The sequence below is a fragment of the Chinchilla lanigera genome, unplaced genomic scaffold (genome assembly GCF_000276665.1).
Source record: "Chinchilla lanigera isolate Chin_1 unplaced genomic scaffold, ChiLan1.0 scaffold00071, whole genome shotgun sequence".
NCBI classification, from domain to species: domain Eukaryota; kingdom Metazoa; phylum Chordata; class Mammalia; order Rodentia; family Chinchillidae; genus Chinchilla; species Chinchilla lanigera.
Window position 1 is genome coordinate 727,673 of NW_004955472.1, and position 7,542 is coordinate 735,214.

At 40.8% G+C, this 7,542-nt stretch overlaps 1 protein-coding gene and 1 long non-coding RNA gene across 4 annotated transcripts in view; one reads left to right on the top strand and one right to left on the bottom strand.

The window, feature by feature from the left end:
• Window positions 1–7,542, bottom strand: part of Rusc2 (RUN and SH3 domain containing 2) — a gene marked incomplete in the record, with an annotated part of 44,946 nt that overhangs the window by 29,652 nt on the left and 7,752 nt on the right.
• LOC106150333 overlaps window positions 7–7,542 on the top strand; it is a 13,202-nt gene continuing 5,666 nt past the window's right edge. For all 3 annotated transcript variants that reach the window (XR_001237078.1, XR_001237079.1, XR_001237080.1), the window contains exons 1-2: window positions 7–291; window positions 1,022–1,050. This is a non-coding gene — a long non-coding RNA (uncharacterized LOC106150333). The remainder of the gene's footprint in view (window positions 292–1,021; window positions 1,051–7,542) is intronic.

A 7,542-nucleotide genomic window follows, 5' to 3' on the forward strand; every position in this document is an offset into this window, starting at 1 on the left:
TTCGGGCCCTAGCCGGGAACCTCGCCCTGCTCCTCTGCGCCCGCGAACGCTTCCCGCCCCTCTAGGAGCCCCGGCCGGGTTCTGCCCTGCAGGGCGGCTGCGGAGACCCGCACCCTGAGCCCGCCGCGGATGCCTGCGAGCCGGGCCTCCCCGGGAGCGTCAGGCCTGCCCCGCAGGGGCCGGGCTGCAGCAGCTTGGGCACCGGCCGGGAAAGTGCGTCTTCGGACCCCTGGCTGCAGACCCTTTTCTAACTCTGCGTGGAACGCAGTTCCTGGGATCTTCAGAGCGTCTGTGAGTGGTAGCTAGGCGGAACAGGGCCTCACACACATCAGCTCTGGGTCAGCACTTAGTTACGTCAAGATAGGTTTATGTGGAGGCAGAATGCGTGTAGCCAGCCTGAAGGGCCAGGAAGCCGTCTTCCCGGGGACAGGAAGCCGTCTTCCCGGGGACAGGAAGCCCAGGGAGTGTTTTCCTTTGGGCCAAAAAAAGCTTCAGTCGTCTGTAGACCGGCTGGGTCCTCTGCCCCCTCTCTGCTCAGGTTCTGGGCCAGTTCTCTGGAAATAATAATAGAGAAACCACAGCAAGAGCCCACCCTGTGTCTACCTGCGCCGGGTAGACACACTGCTGTCCCTGAGTACAGAGATGCTCTCAAAAGCAGGCTTGGTCCTAAGCACTACCCTGCCTAAGGGTCTTCCCAAGGCTCACTGCTGTCATCCCTTGGTATATGCGGGAGATCCCTCGGCATATATCAAAATCTGAGAAAGTTGCCAGGTGTGGTGGCACATGCGTGTCATCTCAGCTATTCAGGAAGCTGAGGCAGGAGGACTGCAAATTCAAGGCTAGCCTGAACTCAGTAAAAATTATCATCAATTTATAAGAGAAAGCATATCGCCATAATTGCCATAATTTTATCATTCCATTTCATAAGAATGCATACTTCATCAGAAACTAACAGGTCCATAAGAGGTTTCAGTTAAGTAAATCATATGTCACTTAACATGGCTATTGTTCTTTTTTGCAGATCTGCCTTAACAGCACTTGGACTGCAAGGTACAAGTTATATTCATAACTTTATATACGTATATATTAGTATATAAGACAGTATCATTTTTATGCATAAAACCTAGCACAGTACTTGGCATAGGGAATGTGTTCGGTTGAGGTCCCATTGAACTAAAAAGGGAGGTTATCTGGTAAAGGAAAGTGAGTGGTGGAAAGACTTGACTCAAAGCTTGGAGTTCAGTTTCTCAGGTGAAGAAAGATCTGTGAAAAAGGTTAGACAAGAAAGAGGTAATTCATCATGACTTTTGGTTGGGTGTCACATTCCTGGATATAATACCAAATGTACAAGTGGCAAAGACCAAATGGATAAAATGAATTCATAAAAATTTAAAACTCCTGTACTTAAAAGATACAATCAAGTAGTAAAAAGTCAACCCACAGAATGGGAGAAAATTTGCAAACCATGCATCTGATAAGGGACTTCTACCCAGAACATATGGCGTCCCTATAACTCTGTAATAAAAAGACAAATGATCAATGAAAAATGGACAAAGCACCTGAACAGACATTTCTCCAGAGACACACAAATAAATGGTCAACATGCACATAACAAGATGCACGCACACACACACAATAATAAATAAGTAAATAAATAAAGGGCCAGGATATAGCTCAACGGCACAAGCACCTGCCTGGCAGGTGCAAGGTTGTGAGTTTGATTCCTGGTACCAAAAATAAATAAATAAGTAAGTAAAAGGTGCGCAGTGTCACTTTAGTCATTAGGGAAGTACAAGTCAAAACTAAAACGAGTTACCATTTTACCCCACTAGCATGTCTAGGAAAAGACTGACAATAACAAGCGTTGATAATTTAGAAACACTGAAACCTTCTTACACTGCTAGGAGCACTGTAAAATGGTGAAGCCCTTTGGAAAACAGTCTGACTGTCCTGCAAAATGTTACAGAGTAAACCACAAGACCCAACAATTATACTCCTGAGTACCTATCCCTGAGGAATGAAAACATGCTCACACGAAAGCTTCTACATATATTCACAGCAGCATTACTCATAAAGGAGCAGGAACAATCTACATGTTTGCTGGGAGATGAATGGATACACAAGTGTGGTACATGCACACAGTGGACTATTATTCAGCAATAAAAAGGCATGAAGTACTGGTACATGGCACAACAATATATGTTGAAAACAGGATCTTGAAAATAGTATATACTTTGCCAGATGTGGTGGTGCACGCTTGTAATTCCAGCATTTGGGAGGCTGAGGCAGGAGGATCGTTGTGAGTTCCAGACCAGCCTGGGCTACAGAGTGAGTTCAAGGCCAGCCTGAACTGCACAGGGAGACCCTGTCTCAAAAAAGACAAAAAAAAAAAAGAAAAAAAGAAAAAAGAAAAAGTAAAACAAGCCCAGGAATGGTGGCACATGCCTATAATCCCAGCATTTGGGAGGCTGAGGCAGGAGGATCATTGTGAGTTCCAGACCAGCCTGGGCTACAAAGTAAGCTCAAGGCCAACTTGTCCTCTCCTACTCTAACCTCTTTCTTTGGGCACCAATTCTCTTAGTTCTATTTTTTTCCCTCTTCTCAGAGACTTCACACTGAGGTACATCAGAACTGCTTTTAAATCAGGATCTCAAGGTCCTGAGTTTGATTCCCGGTACCAAAAATATAAACCAGGATCTCATTAACTTGCCCAGGCTGCGCTTGAACTTGTAATTGTTCTGTCAGCCTCCCTAAACACTGTGATTACAGGTGTGCCACCACACTCAAATCTAATTCTTTTTTTTTTTGTCTTTTTGAGACAGGGTTTCACTATGCAGCCCAGGCTGGCCTGGAACTCATAGCAATCCTACTGGTTCAGCCTTCCAAGTGCTGGGATTACAGGCATGTGCCACCATGCCTGGCTAGTTCTACTTCTTACATCCTTCGTTCTTCATATTTCCCTCCAGTACAGGGAATTGATTCCATGGCCTCTGCAACTGCACTTAGGAGACTGAGGCAGGAGGATCACCTTGAGAGTGTGAGGCCAGCTTGGGTTACAGAGTAAAACCCTGACTCAAAGGAAAAAGCAAAACAAAACAAACCAAACAAATATCTATCTATCTATTGATTGATCGATCGTATTTTGAGACAAGATCTTACTAAGATGTTAAATTACCCTAAGTTACCTAGGCTGGGCTCAAACTTGATTCTGCTGTCTCAGCCATACTGCTGAGATTCCAAGTGTGCACGACCACACCCAGCTTCCTCACTGTCTAGTAAAAAATACTTGGATTCTGCTTGAATGTGGATTCACGTCAAATCTGAAGGTTTTTGAACTTTAGCACCGTTTTGCCTTCCCATTATCTTTCGTTGATTTCCAAATCTTACATTCTTCTTCAACTTCCAGATCAAATCTCTAGTAGACCATCAGATACTAAACCACCCTAATTCCATACCTGCATCGCCTCTCCTCTGAATTAATACATAATCTTCTAACTGGTTTTCTTGCTTTCATTCTGGATTACTCCTCCTTATAGTTGTGTCTTTTCCTTATAGCTCTTAATTTATCTCATATTCACACAATGATGTTCACTGTAGTACTACTTACAAAACAAAAAAACTGGAGAATATTCCAAATGTCAAAAAATACTAAATAAAAAGCTGAGCGTGGTGGCGCACGTCTGTAATCCCAGCACTCGGGAGGCTGAGGCAGGAGGATTGTTGCGAGTTCGAGACCAGCCTGGGCTACAAAGTGAGCTCAAGGCCAGCCTGAAGTGCATAGCGAGACCCTGTCTCAAAGAGACAAAAACAAAACAAAACAAAACAAACCCCCCAAAAACTAAATAGTTAAAAACGGAAACATTATCTAATTAAATAGTGGTTTATCCATGCACTATAATGGGATATAATGGAACCATAAAAGTTATGCTTACAAAGAAATGTTTAATGGTCCTGAAAAAGGCTTATAAACTAATAAAAAGGTATCAAATTAGAGATACTTTTGTTTCCTGTATTATGAACAAGATATTATGGAAAGGCTTCCACTGCAAAAAAATAGATCCTATATAACACATGCTCTTTTCTGTGGTACTGGAGATTGAACCCAAGGCCACACGCCTGCTAGGAAAGCATTCTACCACTGAGCTACCTCCGTAGCTATACAGCACACAGTCTGTAAAAGCACTTCAGGGCTCACAGTGAACAGGAGAAGTCAAGGCTATTCCCTGAACTCCCATGAAGTGAGAACTCCTGTGCTGTGAGGAAGCAGGTAGTCCCTGTGGGCCCAAACCCGAAGTATCACTGCTGTTCTCACTGCAACTCTAAGGGCTGGTCCTAGCGCAGCGGCAGAATGCTTGTGTAGCACGTGTGAGGCTCTGGGTTCAATCGCCAGTAAGGTGTGTGCGTGCGTGCCTGCGTGCGTGCGTGTGTGTGTGTGTGTGTGTGTGTGTGTCTGTCTGTCTATCTGTCTCGCTGGAAAGGTAAGGAAGTTAAACCTGAAAGCCCTCCGTTAAATTGGAACCTTTGGAGGAGGGCCAAGGAATCCAAGACTGGTGATGTCTCATACCTTTTAGCAGAAGTAGATGTAAATCTGTGAAAGAAAACATCTCCCAATTTAGGTTGACAAGATTCTCAAAATTGAAGAACAAACAAAAAATATGTTTTCGTCATAAATATCCATGGAAGGAAGATGATGAGAGTGCACACCAAACAATAAATTGATTTAGACTGAGAGCGCTTCAGAGATCAAGTGTCAAACGCACACTATAAATCAGCTGAGTGTGAAGCACTCTACATAAAGGGTAAAATGTCAAAGACAAACCAGTACAAGATACTATTAGAAATGATCAGGCAGATCTTAAAAAGAATTAAATGTGAGTTTAGGAAATTAGAAACAACTATTAAAGTAAAAATGCCATGGCCAAGTTTAAGAGCAGATTAAATAAAGCTGAAATGAAAATCAGTGAACTAGAAGGTAGAGTTGAGGAAATTATATCCATGTAACACAAAAAGTCCAGGAAAAAAATTAAAGACAAGTTAAAGGATACAACGGACTGAGAAGGCTTAATATACTTCGAATCAGAGTCCACAGCAGAAAATGAAAATAAGGTAATATTAAAAGAGATAATGGCAGATAATATTCTATAAGTGACAGAAAACATGAATACATGAATTCAGGAACCATAACAAACTTTAATTTGGATTTAATAAGTAATTATTTAAATTGTACATCAGGTTTACTTGAATGTAATGTATTTAATAGTTACAAGATGATGTGCTATCTGTGGACATGTTGTGTGATCCTGGGCCAGTTACCTGGCCTTTCCTTATTTCCACTTCCTATAGAATGGTGATTGAAAATAATACCCCCCAAAGCCTACCACAGTAAATGAATCAATACTACCAAGCACTTCTAATTATGCTTGACATGTAGTAAACACTCAATAATTGTAATATCAAGTAATATCAAATAAATATACCAAAGACGCACAAAATAAGGTTACACAGCACTGACTAAAAAGGGGCAGTCATCTTGGGTAAATCTAAAAAGATCAGATATCCAAAGATTCATTGGGGAATTCTACAAGAAATTTAGAGAAGGCCTAATGCCACTACTTTTCCAAACCTTTAATAAAATTGAAAGGGAAGCAATACACCCAAAGTCATTCCTGGAAGCAAGCATTACCCTGATACCAAAACCAGAGAAGGATCCAACAAAGAAAAGAGAACAACAGGCAAACACAAGTGCATGAACATAAATGCAAAAAGCTTCAAATAAGATATTGGCAAACAGAATGTGGCAAATCATCAAGAAGATTATGCACCATGACCAAGTAGGATTCATCCTAGGGATATAGGGATGGTTCAACATATGTAAATCAATAAATGTAATACACCATATAACAGAGCAAAGGACAAAACCCATTATGATCATCTTAATAGATACAGAAAAAGCATTTGACAAGTCCAACACCCATTCATGATAAAAACTCCACAGAAAATTAGAATAGATGGGCTTTATCTCTATCTGATAAAAGCCACCTATGACAAACCAACAGCCAAAATCATACTAAATGGACAAAAATTGAAAGATTTCATTCTAAAATCAGGAACAAGACAAGGATGTCCACTGTCACCACTCCTATTCAAAACAGATATGGAAATATTCGCCAGAGCAATTAGGCAAGAGAAAGAAATAAAAGGAATAAGGATAGGAAAGGAAGAAGTTAAATTATCATTACTGACAAATGATGTGATACTCTATATAGAAGATCCCCCAAACTCCAGCAGAAGACTTCTAGATTTATTTTTATTTATTTATTTATTTATGTTTTGTTTTGTTTTGGTTTTTGTTTTTGGTCTTTTTGAGGCACTATGCAGTGCAGGCTGGCCTTGCGCTCACTTTGTAGCCCACGCTGGTCTCAAACTCGCAATGATCCTCCTGCGTCAGCCTCCCGAGTGCTGGGATTACAGGTCTGTGCTACCACACCTGGCTTAAGACCTCTAGATTTAATAACCAAATTCAGTGGTGATGTAGCTGGATACAAAGTTAACACTCAAAAATCAATAGCCTTCCTGTACACAAATAACAAACTCACTGGGACAGATTTAGGGAAATAGCATCTTTTACAATAGCATCCAAAGAAATGAAATACCTAGGGATCAATCTAATGGAGGATGTAAAAGACCTTTACATTGAAAACTACAGCACTCTGAACAAGGAGATTGAAGAGGATATCAGAAAATGGAAAGATAGCCCTGTTCTTGGGTAGGAAAAGCCAAATAGCAAAAATAGTCATACTATCAAAATTGTTATTCAGATTTAATGCAATCCTGATTAAAGTATCAAAAGCATCTCACAGAATTACAGAAAACATTCCTAAAATTCATCTGGAACCAGAAGAGACCTAGAATAGTGAAAACAATCCTGGGAAACAAAGGCAAGGTAGGAGGCATCACAATCCCAGACATGAAATTATACTACAAAGCTACTGTGATGAAAACAGCATGGTACTGGCAAACAAACGGACCTGAGGATCAATGGAACAGAGCAGAAGATGCAGAAACAGCTCCAGACACACTCAGCCACCTTATCTTTGAGAAAGGTGCCAAACACCTTCACTGGAAGAAAGTCTCTTTAATAAATGGTTCTGGAAAAACTTGCTTTGCACATGTTAAAGATTAAAACTGAACCTATATCTTTCAGCATGCACTAAACTAAATTTGAAATGGATCAAAGATCTAAATGTTAATACAGAAACATTAAATCTTCTGGAAGATAAAATAGATAAACCTTCTGAAGACATTGAATAAAGACTTTATGAATAAAAACCCTCATCCCACTATCACAACGAAACTATCACAAAGAATTAATAGCTGGTATCTCATCTTATTAAAAAGTTTTTGCACAGCAAGAGAAACCACTAACAGAGTGAAGAGACCACCCACAGTGTGGGAAAAAATGTCAGCTGTTTCCCAGACAACGGGTTACTACTGAGGACATGTAAAGAACTCAAAAAAATCAGAACTCCCAAATTTAAGGAC